The sequence below is a fragment of the Phyllobates terribilis genome, unplaced genomic scaffold (assembly GCF_046119375.1).
Source record: "Phyllobates terribilis strain yellow unplaced genomic scaffold, ASM4611937v1 Scaffold_9__5_contigs__length_417890890, whole genome shotgun sequence".
Taxonomy (NCBI): domain Eukaryota; kingdom Metazoa; phylum Chordata; class Amphibia; order Anura; family Dendrobatidae; genus Phyllobates; species Phyllobates terribilis.
The window spans coordinates 402,283,413-402,302,650 of record NW_027362769.1 but is presented as its reverse complement, the minus strand read 5'-3'; the positions used below and the strand labels follow the sequence as shown (position 1 = coordinate 402,302,650).

Genomic DNA, 19,238 nt, shown 5'->3' with positions numbered 1-19,238 from the left:
CCTGACGCGGTTTTCCTTCGGTGAGGACAAACCAGTGGAGGAGACAGGGAAGAGGAGGAAGAAGAAGACCGGAGGAGCTGCACAGGAGGTGGTGAGTTACAAGTATGTACCAATGACTGATGTTGCGCCTGCCACCTTCTGTTTAAACCCCACCAAACCTAAAGGCACGGGCTCTGCAGTGGGCTCGAGGCAGAGGCAAGGTGGGGAGAGGAGGAGGACGTCCGGCGATGCTGCCATCTGTGCGGGGAACAGTGCAGGGGGCGAGGCTGTGGAGGTACTCACAGCGCCGGACATAGGAAGTTCTGTGGAGTTTCCCACCCTGCCCCCTGCGGCTAAGCCGGTTATCACTGGGGCTGGGGGGGCAGGAAAGGATGTGAAAAACACATCTGCAAAGAACACTGGGCACACTGCTGCGACAGGGGGGCAGTGTGCCCCAGCGCCCAAAAAGGACACTAAGACCCCAAAGTCTGTGGGTGCAGGGCGGGCAGAGGTGCCGAGAAAACAGTCTGGCCAGAACAAGGACCAAAATGCTGCAGTAGGGGGGCGGGGCTCTCCAGGAGACGACCTGCAGAAAGCCAGCAGCAACCAAAGGGAAACGGGTGTGGTGCTGCAGGGAAAAGAGTCTCTGGAGGTGCTCCCCTCCCCCGGCCCAGCAGGTGTGAGTGCAGAGACACCAGACACAAGGGAGGAAGGAATGGAGGTGACTGTGGAAGGTGCAGAGAACAGCAGAGGTAATGGGGTGACAAGTAAAGGGAATGAAAATAGTGGTGCAGTGAATGATGGGAGTAATGGTGGAGCAGATGGTGAGAGTAATGGTGGAGCAGATGATGAGAGTAGTAGGAATGGTGGAATTAGTGGTACAGTGAATGATGATGCAGCAAATGGTGGGGGTAGTGGTGCAGTGAATGATGATGTAGCAAATGGTGGGGGTAGTGGTGGAATGAATGCTGGGAGTTGTGGTGTAGCAAATGTTGGGGGTAGTGGTGTAATGAATGATGGGAGTAATGGTCCTGCGAATGGTGTGAGTAGTAGTGGAGTGAACGATGGGAGTAATGGTCCTGCGAATGGTGTGAATAGTACTGGAGTGAATGGTGGGAGCAGCACTGGTGTTGGTGGGGGGGAAGTATGCGCTGGTCCCGCTGCCCCCCCAGCATTGGCGGGGGCTTCAGCCCAAAGCTATTCAGGAGCTGTCAGTGCTGGGGGTAGTAGTGCGCCCTCATCTGGTGGCCCTGGGGATGGTGACTTGCAACAGCAGCTCCTGGACGCCCTGAGGAGAGGGGAGAGCTCCATCACTGTAGAGGGGAGGGAGGTTGATCTGTCTTTCTGGATAGAGAGACATGGTCTTTCAGCCTTCCGAGATAGAGGGGCAGAGACTGTCTGGTCTCTGCCGACAACGGGGCAGAGGAGTAACCGTAGGAACGTGGTCCATCTCCAGTGGGTAAGCAAGGATTCCTGTCCTGATAGGTCGAAGGTGGTTGAGCTCCTGCTGGGGATGGGCTTTGCGGCATATGACATCTTTGCCTTGATCTATCCCTACATCCCTACGGGACCTCCTACTTCGATGTCAGCTTCGTGAGACCGGAGGGCCTTGAGCTTTTCTGGTCTCGCCATGAGCTGGCTCGGAGTCGCCCCGAATGGCATGGTCTCTTTCCCCTGGCAATAACCCGCCAAGATTCAGTCAGGAAAGTGACCGTTTTGACTAGTAACGAGTCGCTTTCCTGTATGGACATTACCACCTGGGTGAGTCGATACGGAGAGGTCACCAATATTCCCGAAAAGAATCTGGATGACCATGGTATCTGGTCAGGGGCCTGGACCTTCATGGTGAGATTGAAGGTTTCGGGAAACACTGTTACCCATATCCCCTCCTCAACCTTTTTGGGGAGGGATAGGATCTTGATTTTCTACCGGGGGCAGCCTAAGGTCTGTCACAGGTGCGGTAGTCCCACACACTTCAGTGCGCAGTGTACCACCCAGAAATGCGCACTGTGTGGGGACCTTGGTCATCTTGCTGCTGCCTGTCGCAGGATTAGGTGTAACTTGTGTGGTGACCTCGGTCACCCGTTCAGTCGCTGTCCGCGTTCCTTTGCCAATGCGGTCCTGAAAGCGGCGAGTGCGGGACAGGCGAAAGCTGGAACTAATCTTGCCGGTGAAGGGACCAGTAGGGGCAGGGGAGGCAGGGAACCGGTGAGGAGCAAGCTGCCGCCATCCACCATCAGGCGGCAGGAGAAGCGCCGTGGGGACAGGGGCCAGGGAGTAATGTCCCTAAACTCTGACCCAGGTACTTCACTTGCAGCTGAGGATCCTAAAGACAGTGAATTGAGCGAGGAAGTCAAGAGACTTGAAAGGGAAGAGCGAGAGGACGCCACGTCTTCCCAGGAACCCTCTTCTGGTGACAGTCTAGATGAGGGAGAGGGGGTGTGGTCACAGAAAAAGAAAAAGGGTAACAGAAAAACGGCCAGAGGTAGGAGGGGGACCAGGTCTCGAGCTGCCTCTTTGGAGTGCGACCCCTCTGACTCTCTGGCCGTGATCCAAGCGCCATTGGAGGGTTCAGCCGCCCCCCCTCTGGTGGATCTCTCCAACCGGTTCGGGGCTCTCCAGGACCTCCCTCTGGAGGGGGGAAGTGGGGACCCGGGGCCGGAGGTTGCGGACAAGGTGGTTGGGGCTCAGGAGATGGCTGGGTCTTCCTCTCGGGGGGCAAATACAAAGCCCTCTGGGGGGACGACTAACCCAGGACCACCAGACGAGGGCAAGAATGTATGTAAGGAGAGAATGGACGAGTCTGTTTGTCTTAAGCGCACTAAAAACCCGTCATTATCGGAGGAAGAGGTTGGGACTGTCAGTGGTGGGAAGAAAAAGGCTATCTAATTCAATCAATCATGATGGCGGCACCCACCCCGTTGACGCTGGCAACTATTAATGTTTGCAGCATAAAGTCAGATGCGGCAAGGTACACGGCCTCTCATTTTCTCGGCCAACTTGACGCCGACATTTTGTTTTTGCAGGAGACCAGGTTGACCGATATATCAACCTTGCATAAAGCAAGGCGGGAGTGGAGGCATGGGCCCTCCTACTGGTCTCTTGCGGCCGAGCCGTATAGCGGGGTGGCGGTCCTTTTTAAGACCGCAGCGGTTGAATGCAGACGAGTGATCGAATTAGAAATGGGGAGATGCTTGATCCTAGATGTCTCCATGGGGGGGCAAGAGCTTCGGCTCATCAACATCTATGGTTCCCAGTCCAAGTGGGACCGCAAATGTCTCTTCCTGAAGATCAAACCTTTTTTATTTTCGAGTCGGCAGGTGGTCTTCGGAGGGGATTTCAACAATGTCACGAGATCCTGTGATAGAGGAGGTTCCGGAGACCGGCTGGCTTATGACTGCGTCGCGTTAAACAGGATAGTGAGTGAGGCTCGCCTGGTGGATGTCCACATCCGGCACAACCCGGGCGACACGGGATTCACCTTTTTTAGAGGTAGTCAGTGCAGGTCTAGGCTAGACAGGTTTTATTTGAAGGAGGAGGCCGTCTCTTCACCGTTGTCGGTTGTGGAGGTGGAGTTCTCCGATCACTGTTTGATTATGTTTTCTCTGAACGTTACAGAGACTCCTCGGATGGGAAGAGGCTATTGGAAGCTGAATTCGTCACTCCTTGAGGAAGAAGCTGTGAGACGGTCTTTTGAGGAATTCTTTCAGAGCCAGGTACCATTGCTGGGCCTAAGTAACACTAAGTCAGAGTGGTGGGAGATGTTCAAACATCGGGTGGCGAGATTCTTCCGGCAGCTCTCGAACCTCAGAAGCCTGAACAGGGATCGCCTGTATCAGAGCCTGAGGAGGAAACTCGAGCATCTTGTCTCGACTGGAGGTAGCCGCGAGGAGATCTCCAGAGTGAAGTCCTTGCTGAAGAGCTGTCAGTACGATAGGCACGCATCTTTGGTTTTCGAGAGGGACTACGGGAAGTACTGCTCGCCCGACCCTTACAGAAACTGTAAGATGTCAGTGAATAGTAAGATAGTGACGGGGCTGGTGGACAGTACGGGGTCCCTGAGAAGGTCCAGATCAGGGATCTTGGAGGTCATCAGTTCCTACTACTCGCACCTCTTGGGAAGGAGGGAGCTTGATCGTGACGGGATGTCGGCTTTCCTGGCTGAATCCGTTCCTGAGCCAGGGGCTGACCTCTCGCTGGGCGATTTGGCAGAAGTGATCAAAGAAGAGGAAGTGAGACTGGCGATCGATGGGCTTAGGCCCAAAAAGTCGCCAGGTCCGGATGGCTTAACATCCGAGTTCTTTAGGACCTTTAGGGACTCTTTGGTCCCCCTCTTGACTCAGGTGTTTAACGAGTGTCTCTCCTCGGGCACTCTGCCGAGATCATTAAGGAGGTCAGCTTTGATCATTTTGTCAAAGGGTAAGGATCCGTCACGCATTGAGAACTGGCGTCCCATAGCGCTTCTCAATGTGGACAGGAAGATTTTGGCTAAGATACTTTTCAACAGGCTGGTGAAGTTTGCACCCCGGCTCCTTTCGGAGGTTCAGCACTGTTGCGTTCCTGGCCGTAGCACTTTTAGTGCTGTTCTAGGTGTCCGAGAGGCCGTGGAGCAAGGCAGGGCGGGCCTCTGGAAGGGGTTCTTGCTGACCCTGGATCAGGCAAAAGCCTTTGATCGTGTTAACCACGAGTACCTCTGGTCCACTCTTTTGAGGTATGGTCTGCCTGGAGGGTTTGTGGACTGGCTTAAGACCTTGTATGCAGGGGCTGAGACTTTCCCTCTGGTGAATGGGTGGATTGGACGACCTTTCGGGGTAGGATCCGGTGTCCGTCAGGGCTGTCCTCTTAGCCCTTTGCTTTACGCGTTTGCGATCGATCCCTTCCTCAGAAGGATCGATTGTGGAGCGTTGGCGGGAGTGCGGATGGGCGGGGCGGCGCCGGAGGCTATCCTGAGGGTGGTGGCCTACGCGGACGATGTCACCGTCTTTGTTTCTTCGCAAGAGGAGGCAGTGGTGGTGATGTCAGAAGTAGAACGCTACTCGGAGGCATCCGGGTCCAAGGTCAACCAGGATAAGTGTGAGAGTCTCTGGCTGGGAGGCGGAGATCCCGGGTTTGATCTTCCGGACACCCTCCCCGAACCCCAAGAACATGCCAAAGTCCTGGGCATCGAATTCGGCCAGGGTGATTACCCCACGAAAAACTGGGAAGGCAGAATCAAAGGTGTCACCCAAAGAGTGGACCAATGGAGGGGTTGGTCTTTGACCCTGAGGGAAAGGGTTGGCCTGTGCAAAGCTTTCCTGCTCCCCTTGCTAATCTACCTGGGCAGCGTCTGTGTCTTGCCAGAGCCTCTCTGGACACGGGTCTACAGTCTGTTCTTCCAGATGTTATGGGGGAACAGACTGAACCTAGTCAAGCGGGAGGTCACTTACCGCACGAGGAGACTAGGAGGTTTTAATATGGTGAACCCCGTGGTGTTCCTAGTGAACACCTTCTTGAAAGTGAACGTTGCAAACCTCTGGAAAGAGAGGGCTCCTCCGTGGGTATTCTCCTGCAAGGGATGGTTTCAGCCTTTCTTCCAGGAATGGGAGACAGGGGGAAGATTGAAGGATCTTCGCACACCACACGGGCATCTCCCGGCTTATGTTACCCCGGTTCTGAAAATGATCCGCCGGTGGGGTCTGGGAATGTGGGAGGTGAGGTCCCTCCCGAGGAAACTCCTCGATATGAAGGTCTTGCTTTCTCATTTTCAGAGTCCATTGGCCCTTAAAGACTGCCCAAGTCGGGATCTGGAGGTTGGGTTGAGTTTGTTAAATTCTAGCAGGATCCCCGAGAAGTACTGGGACTTGACTTGGCGCTGCTTCCATGGTAAGCTGTATGTGAGGGACAATTTGAAGTTCAGGAGCTCCGAGGACAGGAATTGCCCCCGTGAGGCTTGTGCTAACGTGCTGGAAAGCATGGAGCACTTCCTGCTTCATTGTCCCTTTAATACAGAGGTGTACAACAGGGTGGGGGCTTCCATTGGTTGGCCGCGGCTGGCTACTCTGTCCTACGCCGGGTGGGCCTATGGAGCGTTCGGAGACCTTGGGAGAAGGGACCGAGACACTTTATTCATAGTCAGCGCAGTGGTGAGGTATTTCACGTGGAACGCACGAGTTTTAGTCTCGACGCAGAGTAAAATCCTCCATGTAGATGAAGTCTGTAGGAACATCCTAGGTGACCTGGTGAAGGTACGTTCTCTGGAGTATGAAAGACTGGGTGCCCGGAGGGCGGCCCGTCTCTGGAGGGGCTTTTCCTTCAGGGTGCCTTAGTCCGGTAGTACTCCTATATCCTGGTGGTGGGCTGATGTCTTTCCACCCTAGATTTTTGTTTTGTATTTCTGTCTCCTGAATAGAAGGTTTGCCGGCATCGAACTTGAGCCTTGGATGGTGAGTGTGTAGGTTGTGTTCTGTATATATTGTATATAATGTATAATAGGGGTTTTTAGTTAGGTTGGGTGGGGGATTTGGGGGAGTTCTTCATCAGCGGTGATAAGAGGACTGATCTGGCCTGGTCCAGGCCCCGCCTGGGGAAAAACTTTGGGGCCTGATCCTAGCTCGGAGTAATCCTGAACTTTGTGGCCAGAGCTGGATCAGGGGTGGTGGGATAGTTAGTGTAGGTCTGTGTTTTATATATATATTAAAAAATTACAAAATATACAAAAAAAAAAAAAATACACAAAAAAAAAAAAAAAAAAAAGGTTTAAAATTGTTCATGTCACTATTGTATATATTGTTATTTTTGGTTTTCTGTGGTGTGAATGAGGTGCGGTAAGGGGGTGACTAAGGTCAGGCAGTGGGACCAGTAGGTTAGTGTTAGTTCCCGGTTGTATATACGTTATATTAGGTTTAGTGTTTTATTGTATATAATCTTGTATATAGGACGGTGTTTTATGTGTATATAGGACGGTGTGAGCGTTGTGTGGGATTGTATATAGTAGTATGAATGAAGCTGGGCCGGGGGTTTTATAGGTTTTATAATAGTTATTTCCTGTATATATATATATATTCCTGGGGGGATTTATTTTGTTTCTATTTTCTGTGATTTGTCGTCTTGTTTTGTTCTTATGTTTGGTGTCCTGTAATGTATTATTGTTCTGTCATGTACTGTACTTATTCTATCAATAAAAAAAAGACCTGCAGTGTATATATACAGGACAGGAGGAGTGGTACTGTGCAGTGTATATATACAGGACAGGAGGAGTGGTACTGTGCAGTGTATATATACAGGACAGGAGGAGTGGTACTGTGCAGTGTATATACAGGACAGGAGGAGTGGTACTGTGCAGTGTATATATACAGGAGGAGTGGTACTGTGCAGTGTATATATACAGGACAGGAGGAGTGGTACTGTGCAGTGTATATATACAGGACAGGAGGAGTGGTACTGTGCAGTGTATATATACAGGACAGGAGGAGTGGTACTGTGCAGTGTATATATACAGGACAGGAGGAGTGGTACTGTGCAGTGTATATATACAGGACAGGAGGAGTGGTGCTGTGCAGTGTATATATACAGGACAGGAGGAGTGGTACTGTGCAGTGTATATACAGGACAGGAGGAGTGGTACTGTGCAGTGTATATATAGAGGACAGGAGGAGTGGTACTGTGCAGTGTATATATACAGGACAGGAGGAGTGGTACTATGCAGTGTATATATACAGGACAGGAGGAGTGGTACTGTGCAGTGTATATATACAGGACAGGAGGAGTGGTACTGTGCAGTGTATATATACAGGAGGAGTGGTACTGTGCAGTGTATATATACTGGACAGGAGGAGTGGTACTGTGCAGTGTATATATACAGGACAGGAGGAGTGGTACTGTGCAGTGTATATATACTAGACAGGAGGAGTGGTACTGTGCAGTGTATATATACAGGACTGGAGGAGTGGTACTGTGCAGTGTATATATACAGGACAGGAGGAGTGGTACTGTGCAGTGTATATATACAGGACAGGAGGAGTGGTACTGTGCAGTGTATATATACAGGACAGGAGGAGCGGTACTGTGCAGTGCATATATACAGGAGGAGTGGTACTGTGCAATGTATATATACAGGACAGGAGGAGCGGTACTGTGCAGTGTATATATACAGGACAGGAGGAGTGGTACTGTGCAGGGTATATATACAGGACAGGAGGAGTGGTACTGTGCAGTGCATATATACAGGACAGGAGGAGTGGTACTATGCAGTGTATATATACAGGACAGGAGGAGTGGTACTGTGCAGTGTATATATACAGGACAGGAGAAGTGGTACTGTGCAGTGTATATATACAGGACAGGAGGAGTGGTACTGTGCAGTGTATATATACTAGACAGGAGGAGTGGTACTGTGCAGTGTATATATACAGGACAGGAGGAGTGGTACTGTGCAGTGTATATATACAGGAGGAGTGGTACTGTGCAGTGTATATATACAGGACAGGAGGAGTGGTACTGTGCAATGTATATATACAGGACAGAAGGAGTGGTACTGTGCAGTGTATATATACAGGACAGGAGAAGTGGTACTGTGCAGTGTATATATACAGGACAGGAGGAGTGGTACTGTGCAGTGTATATACAGGACAGGAGGAGTGGTACTGTGCAGTGTATATATACAGGAGGAGTGGTACTGTGCAGTGTATATACAGGACAGGAGGAGTGGTACTGTGCAGTGTATATACAGGGCAGGAGGAGTGGTACTGTGCAATGTATATATACAGGACAGGAGGAGTGGTACTGTGCAGTGTATATATACAGGACAGGAGAAGTGGTACTGTGCAGTGTATATATACAGGACAAGAGGAGTGGTACTGTGCAGTGTATATATACAGGAGAGGAGGAGTGGTACTGTGCAGTGTATATACAGGACAGGAGGAGTGGTACTGTGCAGTGTATATATACAGGAGGAGTGGTACTGTGCAGTGTATATATACAGGACAGGAGAAGTGGTACTGTGCAATGTATATACAGGACAGGAGGAGTGGTACTGTGCAGTGTATATATACAGGAGGAGTGGTACTGTGCAGTGTATATATACAGGACAGGAGGAGTGGTACTGTGCAGTGTATATATACAGGACAGGAGGAGTGGTACTGTGCAGTGTATATACAGGACAGGAGGAGTGGTACTGTGCAGTGTATATATACAGGAGGAGTGGTACTGTGCAGTGTATATATACAGGACAGGAGGAGTGGTACTGTGCAGTGTATCTATACAGGACAGGAGGAGTGGTACTGTGCAGTGTATCTATACAGGACAGGAGGAGTGGTACTGTGCAGTGTATATATACAGGACAGGAGGAGTGGTACTGTGCAGTGTATATATACAGGACAGGAGGAGTGGTACTGTGCAGTGTATATATACAGGACAGGAGGAGCGGTACTGTGCAGTGCATATATACAGGAGGAGTGGTACTGTGCAATGTATATATACAGGACAGGAGGAGTGGTACTGTGCAGTGTATATATACAGGACAGGAGGAGTGGTACTGTGCAGTGTATATACAGGACAGGAGGAGTGGTACTGTGCAGTGTATATACACAGAACAGGAGGAGTGGTGCTGAGAGTAGCAGCTGTCTGTGGAGCTCAAGCACTTCCAGGAGGAGGGTTGTCGTCTGCCTCTCTTCTCCCCAGGGAGAGGCAGGCTTACTGGGAGGCCGGCATGGCTTCCCAGCCTCCTATCCCCCGGTCTATGCCGGCGGGGGAGAAGGAGCCTCAACAACCGGCCCAGGAGGGAGTGAGGAGATCGGGAAGGGTGAGGAAGAATACATCCACCTGCTCCAACCCCGAGACTGTTCACCGCCAGCCCAGAGAGGGAGACCGGGGCACCCCAGGCCCCAGGAACAAGAGCCCAGCAAGATCCTGGGGGGAGATGAGCTCCAGCGAGTCCACAAGTTCCTTCTCCTCCCGAGTGGTCGCCACGTTGCGAGAGTACGAGGACGCCGGCAAAGCACTAACCCAGCTGAAAGAGGAGGTGAGGGAGGCCCGGGTCCTAAACACCCGGGCGTCCAACAAGGAGAGACCCGCGACCTCCCAGAGGGTTAAAGCCCTCAGAGACGAGGTGGTCAGGTTAGTGCTCCTCCGGGAGGGGATTGAGAAAAGCGCAGGTCCCTTCCTGGAGAGGTTTAAGAACCAGCGGCGGTTCTCAGAAATGAAGGGGTTAAACACCTCAGGAGAACCGCCAGCCGGCGTCCTTAGTGAAGAGGAGGAGGAGGATGAAGAGGTGACTGGAGTCTCAGTTGCTGGAGCCAGTGAGGGGCAGAGCCGGAGCTCAAGTGGTCTCCCTGCAGGGCAGAGGACTCCCACAGCAGAGGCTGGAGTGTCGGGGGAGGAGGAGGAAGGAGGACTGCTGAGGGAGATCCGACTGCTGGAGTCTCCAGTGGACCTGACGCGGTTTTCCTTCGGTGAGGACAAACCAGTGGAGGAGACAGGGAAGAGGAAGAAGAAGAAGACCGGAGGAGCTGCACAGGAGGTGGTGAGTTATAAGTATGTACCAATGTCTGATGTTGCACCTGCCACCTTCTGTTTAAACCCCACCAAACCTAAAGGCACGGGCTCTGCAGTGGGCTCGAGGCAGAGGCAAGGTGGGGAGAGGAGGCGGACGTCCGGCGATGCTGCCATCTGTGCGGGGAACAGTGCAGGGGGCGAGGCTGTGGAGGTACTCACAGCGCCGGACATAGGGAGTTCTGTGGAGTTTCCCACCCTGCCCTCTGCGGCTAAGCCGGTTATCACCGGGGCTGGGGGGGCAGGGAAGGATGTGAAAAACACATCAGCAAAGAACACTGGGCACACTGCTGCGACAGGGGGGCAGTGTGCCCCAGCGCCCAAAAAGGACACTAAGACCCCAAAGTCTGTGGGTGCAGGGCGGGCAGAGGTGCCGAGAAAACAGTCTGGCCAGAACAAGGACCAAAATGCTGCAGTAGGGGGGCGGGGCGCTCCAGGAGACGACCTGCAGAAAGCCAGCAGCAACCAAAGGGAAACGGGTGTGGTGCTGCAGGGAAAGGAGTCTCTGGAAGTGCTCCCCTCCCCCGGCCCAGCAGGTGTGAGTGCAGAGACACCAGACACAAGGGAGGAAGGAATGGAGGTGACTGTGGAAGGTGCAGAGAACAGCAGAGGTAATGGGGTGACAAGTAAAGAGAATAGAAATAGTGGTGTAGTGAATGATGGGAGTAATGGTGGAGCAGATGGTGAGAGTAATGGTGGAGCAGATGATGAGAGTAGTAGGAATGGTGGAATTAGTGGTACAGTGAATGATGATGCAGCAAATGGTGGGGGTAGTGGTGCAGTGAATGATGATGTAGCAAATGGTGGGGGTAGCGGTGGAATGAATGCTGGGAGTTGTGGGAATGGTGGGAGTTGTGGTGTAGCAAATGTTGGGGGTAGTGGTGTAATGAATGGTGGGAGTAATGGTCCTGCGAATGGTGTGAGTAGTAGTGGAGTGAACGATGGGAGTAATGGTCCTGCGAATGGTGTGAATAGTACTGGAGTGAATGGTGGGAGCAGCACTGGTGTTGGTGGGGGGGAAGTAGGTGCTGGTCCTGCTGCCCCCCCAGCATTGGCGGGGGCTTCAGCCCAAAGCTATTCAGAAGCTGTCAGTGCTGGGGGTAGTAGTGCGCCCTCGTCTGGTGGCCCTGGGGATGGTGACTTGCAACAGCAGCTCCTGGACGCCCTGAGGAGAGGGGAGAGCTCCATCACTGTAGAGGGGAGGGAGGTTGATCTGTCTTTCTGGATAGAGAGACATGGTCTTTCAGCCTTCCGAGATAGAGGGGCAGAGACTGTCTGGTCTCTGCCGACAACGGGGCAGAGGAGTAACCGTAGGAACGTGGTCCGTCTCCAGTGGGTAAGCAAGGATGCCTGTCCTGATAGGTCGAAGGTGGTTGAGCTCCTGCTGGGGATGGGCTTTGCGGCATATGACATCTTTGCCTTGATCCATCCCTATGGGACCTCCTACTTCGATGTCAGCTTCGTGAGACCGGAGGGCCTTGAGCTTTTCTGGTCTCGCCATGAGCTGGCTCGGAGTCACCCCGAATGGCATGGTCTCTTTCCCCTGGCAATAACTCGCCAAGATTCAGTCAGGAAAGTGACCGTTCTGACTAGTAACGAGTCGCTTTCCTGTATGGACATTACCACCTGGGTGAGTAGATACGGAGAGGTCACCAATATTCCCGAAAAGAATCTGGATGACCATGGTATCTGGTCAGGGGCTTGGACCTTCATGGTGAGATTGAAGGTTTCGGGAAACACTGTTACCCATATCCCCTCCTCAACCTTTTTGGGGAGGGATAGGATCTTGATTTTCTACCGGGGGCAGCCTAAGGTCTGTCACAGGTGCGGTAGCCCCACACACTTCAGTGCGCAGTGTACCACCCAGAAATGCGCACTGTGTGGGGACCTCGGTCATCTTGCTGCTGCCTGTCGCAGGATTAGGTGTAACTTGTGTGGTGACCTCGGTCACCCGTTCAGTCGCTGTCCGCGTTCCTTCGCCAATGCGGTCCTGAAAGCGGCGAGTGTGGGACAGGCGCAAGCCGGGACTAATCTTGCCGGTGAAGGGACCAGTAGGGGCGGGGGAGGCAGGGATCCGGTGAGGAGCAAGCTGCCGCCATCCACCATCAGGCGGCAGGAGAAGCGCCGTGGGGACAGGGGGCAGGGAGTAATGTCCCTAAACTCTGACCCAGGTACTTCACTTGCAGCTGAGGATCCTAAAGACAGTGAATTGAGCGAGGAAGTCAAGAGACTTGAAAGGGAAGAGCGAGAGGACGCCACGTCTTCCCAGGAACCCTCTTCTGGTGACAGTCTAGAGGGAGGGAGAGGGGGAGTGGTCACAGAAAAAGAAAAAGGGTAACAGGAAAACGACCAGAGGTAGGAGGGGGACCAGGTCTCGAGCTGCCTCTTTGGAGTGCGACCCCTCTGACTCTCTGGCCATGATCCAAGCGCCATTGGAGGGTTCAGCCGCCCCCCCTCTGGTGGATCTCTCCAACCGGTTCGGGGCTCTCCAGGACCTCCCTCTGGAGGGGGGAAGTGGGGACCCGGGGCCGGAGGTTGCGGACAAGGTGGTTGGGGCTCAGGAGATGGCTGGGTCTTCCTCTCGGGGGGCAAATACAAAGCCCTCTGGGGGGATGACTAACCCAGGACCACCAGACGAGGGCAAGAATCTATGTAAGGAGAGAATGGATGAATCTGTTTGTCTTAAGCGCACTAAAAACCCGTCATTATCGGAGGAAGAGGTTGGGACTGTCAGTGGTGGGAAGAAAAAGGCTATCTAATTCAATCAATCATGATGGTGGCACCCACCCCGTTGACGCTGGCAACTATTAATGTTTGCAGCATAAAGTCAGATGCGGCAAGGTACACGGCCTTTCATTTTCTCGGCCAACTTGACGCCGACATTTTGTTTTTGCAGGAGACCAGGTTGACCGATATATCAACCTTGCATAAAGCAAGGCGGGAGTGGAGGCATGGGCCCTCCTACTGGTCTCTTGCGGCCGAGCCGTATAGCGGGGTGGCGGTCCTTTTTAAGACCGCAGCGGTTGAATGCAGACGAGTGATCGAATTAGAAATGGGGAGATGCTTGATCCTAGATGTCTCCATGGGGGGACAAGAGCTTCGGCTCATTAACATCTATGGTTCCCAGTCCAAGTGGGACCGCAAATGTCTCTTCCTGAAGATCAAACCTTTTTTATTTTCGAGTCGGCAGGTGGTCTTCGGAGGGGATTTCAACAATGTCACGAGATCCTGTGATAGAGGAGGTTCCGGAGACCGGCTGGCTTATGACTGCGTCGCGTTAAACAGGATAGTGAGTGAGGCTCGCCTGGTGGATGTCCACATCCGGCACAACCCGGGCGACACGGGATTCACCTTTTTTAGAGGTAGTCAGTGCAGGTCTAGGCTAGATAGGTTTTATTTGAAGGAGGAGGCCGTTTCTTCGCCGTTGTCGGTTGTGGAGGTGGAGTTCTCCGATCACTGTTTGATTATGTTTTCTCTCAACGTTACAGAGACTCCTCGGATGGGAAGAGGCTATTGGAAGCTGAATTCATCACTCCTTGAGGAAGAAGCTGTAAGACGGTCTTTTGAGGAATTCTTTCAGAGCCAGGTACCATTGCTGGGCCTAAGTAACACTAAGTCGGAGTGGTGGGAGATGTTCAAACATCGGGTGGCGAGATTCTTCCGGCAGCTCTCGAGCCTCAGAAGCCTGAACAGGGATTGCCTGTATCAGAGCCTGAGGAGGAAACTCGAGCATCTTGTCTCGACTGGAGGTAGCCGCGAGGAGATCTCCAGAGTGAAGTCCTTGCTGAAGAGGTGTCAGTACGATAGGCACGCATCTTTGGTTTTCGAGAGGGACTACGGGAAGTACTGCTCGCCCGACCCTTACAGAAACTGTAAGATGTCAGTGAATAGTAAGATAGTGACGGGGCTGGTGGACAGTACGGGGTCCCTGAGAAGGTCCAGATCAGGGATCTTGGAGGTTGTCAGTTCCTACTACTCGCACCTCTTGGGAAGGAGGGAGCTTGATCGTGACGGGATGTCGGCTTTCCTGGCTGAATCTGTTCCTGAGCCAGGGGCTGACCTCTCGCTGGGCGATTTGGCAGAAGCGATCAAAGAAGAGGAAGTGAGACTGGCGATCGATGGGCTTAGGCCCAAAAAGTCGCCAGGTCCGGATGGCTTAACATCCGAGTTCTTTAGGACCTTTAGGGACTCTTTGGTCCCCCTCTTGACTCAGGTGTTTAACGAGTGTCTCTCCTCGGGCACTCTGCCGAGATCATTAAGGAGGTCAGCTTTGATCATTTTGTCAAAGGGTAAGGATCCGTCACGCATTGAGAACTGGAGTCCCATAGCACTTCTCAATGTGGACAGGAAGATTTTGGCTAAGATACTTTTCAACAGGCTGGTGAAGTTTGCACCCCGGCTCCTTTCGGAGGTTCAGCACTGTTGCGTTCCTGGCCGTAGCACTTTTAGTGCTGTTCTAGGTGTCCGAGAGGCCGTGGAGCAAGGCAGGGCGGACCTCTGGAAGGGGTTCTTGCTGACCCTGGATCAGGCAAAAGCCTTTGATCGGGTTAACCACGAGTACCTCTGGTCCACTCTTTTGAGGTATGGTCTGCCTGGAGGGTTTGTGGACTGGCTTAAGACCTTGTATGCAGGGGCTGAGACTTTCCCTCTGGTGAATGGGTGGATTGGACGACCTTTTGGGGTAGGATCCGGTGTCCGTCAGGGCTGTCCTCTTAGCCCTTTGCTTTACGCGTTTGCGATCGATCCCTTCCTCAGAAGGATCGATTGTAGACCGTTGGCGGGGGTGCGGATGGGCGGGGCGGCGCCGGAGACTATCCTGAGGGTGGTGGCCTACGCGGACGATGTCACCGTCTTTGTTTCTTCGCAAGAGGAGGCAGCAGCGGTGATGTCAGAAGTGGAGCGCTACTCGGAGGCATCCGGGTCCAAGGTCAGCCAGGATAAGTGTGAGAGTCTCTGGCTGGGAGGCGGAGATCCCGGGTTTGATCTTCCGGACACCCTCCCCGAACCCCAAGAACATGCCAAAGTCCTGGGCATCGAATTCGGCCAGGGTGATTACCCCACGAAAAACTGGGAAGGCAGAATCAAAGGTGTCGCCCAAAGAGTGGACCAATGGAGGGGTTGGTCTTTGACCCTGAGGGAAAGGGTTGGCCTGTGCAAAGCTTTCCTGCTCCCCTTGCTAATCTACCTGGGCAGCGTCTGTGTCTTGCCAGAGCCTCTCTGGACACGGGTCTACAGTCTGTTCTTCCAGATGTTATGGGGGAACAGACTGAACCTAGTCAAGCGGGAGGTCACTTACCGCACGAGGAGACTAGGGGGTTTGAATATGGTGAACCCCGTGGTGTTCCTAGTGAACACCTTCTTGAAAGTGAACGTGGCAAACCTCTGGAAAGAGAGGGCTCCTCCGTGGGTATTCTCCTGCAAGGGATGGTTTCAGCCTTTCTTCCAGGAATGGGAGACAGGGGGAAGATTGAAGGATCTTCGCACACCACACGGGCATCTCCCGGCTTATGTTACCCCGGTTCTGAAAATGATCCGCCGGTGGGGTCTGGGAATGTGGGAGGTGAGGTCGCTCCCGAGGAAACTCCTCGATATGAGGGTCTTGCTTTCTCATTTTCAGAGTCCATTGGCCCTCAAAGACTGCCCAAGTCGGGATCTGGAGGTTGGGTTGAGTTTGTTAAATTCTACCAGGATCCCCGAGAAGTACTGGGACTTGACTTGGCGCTGCTTCCATGGTATTCTGTATGTGAGGGACAATTTGAAGTACAGGAGCTCCGAGGACAGGAATTGCCCCCGTGAGGCTTGTGCTAACGTGCTGGAAAGCATGGAGCACTTCCTGCTTCATTGTCCCTTTAATACAGAGGTGTACAACAGGGTGGGGGCTTCCATTGGTTGGCCGCGGCTGGCTACTCTGTCCTACGCCGGGTGGGCCTATGGAGCGTTCGGAGACCTTGGGAGAAGGGACCGAGACACTTTATTCATAGTCAGCGCAGTGGTGAGGTATTTCACGTGGAACGCACGAGTTTTAGTCTCGACGCAGAGTAAAATCCTCCATGTAGATGAAGTCTGTAGGAACATCCTAGGTGACCTGGTGAAGGTACGTTCTCTGGAGTATGAAAGACTGGGTGCCCGGAGGGCGGCCCGTCTCTGGAGGGGCTTTTCCTTCAGGGTGCCTTAGTCCGGTAGTACTCCTATATCCTGGTGGTGGGCCGATGTCTTTTCACCCTAGATTTTTGTTTTGTATTTCTGTCTCCTGGATAGAAGGTTTGCCGGCATCGAACTTGAGCCTTGGATGGTGAGTGTGTAGGTTGTGTTCTGTATATATTGTATATAATGTATAATAGGGGGTTTTAGTTAGGTTGGGTGGGGGATTTGGGGGGGTTTTCATCGGCGGTGATAAGAGGACTGATCTGGCCTGGTCCAGGCCCCGCCTGGGGAAAAACTTTGGGGCCTGATCCTAGCTCGGAGTAATCCTGAACTTTGTGGCCAGAGCTAGATCAGGGGTGGTGGGATAGTTAGTGTAGGTCTGTGTTTTATGTATATATATTAAAAATTACAAAAAAAATATAAAAAATAAAAAAAATAAAAAAAAAAATTGTTCATGTCACTATTGTATATCTTGTTATTTTTGGTTTTCTGTGGTGTGAATGAGGTGCGGTAAGGGGGTGACTAAGGACAGGCAGTGGGACCAGTAGGTTAGTGTTAGTTCCCGGTTGTATATACGTTATATTAGGTTTAGTGTTTTATTGTATATAATCTTGTATATAGGACGGTGTTTTATGTGTATATAGGACGGTGTGAGCGTTGTGTGGGATTGTATATAGTAGTGTGAATGAAGCTGGGCCGGGGGTTTTATAGGTTTTATAATATTTATTTCCTGTATATATATATATATATTCCTGCGGTGATTTATTTTGTTTCTATTTTCTGTGATTTGTCGTCTTGTTTTGTTCTTATGTTCGGTGTCCTGTAATGTATTATTGTTCTGTCATGTACTGTACTTATTCTATCAATAAAAAAAAGACCTGCAGTGTATATATACAGGAGGAGTGGTACTGTGCAGTGTATATATACAGGACAGGAGGAGTGGTACTGTGCAGTGTATATATACAGGACAGGAGGAGTGGTACTGTGCAGTGTATATATACAGGACAGGAGGAGTGGTACTGTGCAGTGTATATATACAGGACAGGAGGAGTGGTACTGTGCAGTGTATATATACAGGACAGGAGGAGTGGTACTGTGCAGTGTATATATACAGGACAGGAGGAGTGGTACTGTGCAGTGTATATTCACTGGAGAATCTATATAATGCAATGCATTTACTTACCAAATGATCTCTCTGTCACCTTCTGTCGCTGACCATTATTTTTCAGTATTTTAAACTCTTTCACTTTCATTCTCCGTCAGAACAGGCGGGCGGAGGTGCGAGATATGGAAGATTTCATTGCTTACTGAGTGGTTGTAATTGAATAGTGAAGATAACATCTACTACATTATCTGTACTCAGAGAGTTATCACTGTGTTATCTATGGTGTTACATGGGACTGCAGGTGACATCTACTACATTATCTGTACTCAGAGAGTTATCACTGTGTTATCTGTGGTGTTACATAGGACTGCAGGTGACATCTACTACATTATCTGTACTCAGAGAGTTATCACTGTGTTACCTGTGGTGTTACATAGGACTGCAGGTGACATCTACTACATTATCTGTACTCAGAGAGTTATCACTGTGTTATCTGTGGTGTTACATAAGACTGCAGGTGACATCTACTACATTATCTGTACTCAGAGAGTTATCACTGTGTTATCTGTGGTGTTACATAGGACTGCAGGTGACATCTACTACATTATCTGTACTCAGAGAGTTATCACTGTGTTATCTGTGGTGTTACATAAGACTGCAGGTGACATCTACTGCATTATCTGTACTCAGAGAGTGATCACTGTGTTATCTGTGGTGTTACATAGGACTGCAGGTGACATCTACTACATTATCTGTACTCAGAGAGTTATCACTGTGTTATCTGTGGTGTTACATAGGACTGCAGGTGACATCTACTACATTATCTGTACTCAGAGAGTTATCACTGTGTTATCTGTGGTGTTACATAGGACTGCAGGTGACATCTACTACATTATCTGTACTCAGAGAGTTATCACTGTGTTATCTGTGGTGTTACATAGGACTGCAGGTGACATCTACTACATTATCTGTACTCAGAGAGATATCACTGTGTTATCTGTGGTGTTACATAGGACTGCAGGTGACATCTACTACATTACCTGTGCTTATAGTTATCATTGTGTTATCTGTGGTGTTACATAGGACTGCAGGTGACATCTACTGCATTATCTGTACTCAGAGAGTGATCACTGTGTTATCTGTGGTGTTACATAGGACTGCAGGTGACATCTACTACATTATCTGTACTCAGAGAGTTATCACTGTGTTATCTGTGGTATTACATAGGACTGCAGGTGACATCTACTACATTATCTGTACTCAGAGAGTTATCACTGTGTTATCTGTGGTATTACATAGGACTGCAGGTGACATCCACTACATTATCTGTACTCAGAGAGATATCACTGTGTTATCTGTGGTGTTACATAGGACTGCAGGTGACATCTACTACATTATCTGTACTCAGAGAGTTATCACTGTGTTATCTGTGGTGTTACATAGGACTGCAGGTGACATCTACTACATTATCTGTACTCAGAGA

At 51.3% G+C, this 19,238-nt stretch overlaps 1 protein-coding gene across 1 annotated transcript in view; it reads right to left on the bottom strand.

The window, feature by feature from the left end:
• Positions 1-17,959, bottom strand: part of LOC141161263 (guanylate-binding protein 6-like) — a 65,762-nt gene extending 47,803 nt beyond the window's left edge. Inside the window, exon 1 of the mRNA XM_073646048.1 lies at positions 17,834-17,959. The gene's annotated coding sequence lies outside the window, so the exon portion shown is untranslated. The remainder of the gene's footprint in view (positions 1-17,833) is intronic.
• Positions 17,960-19,238: the final 1,279 nt, after the last annotated feature.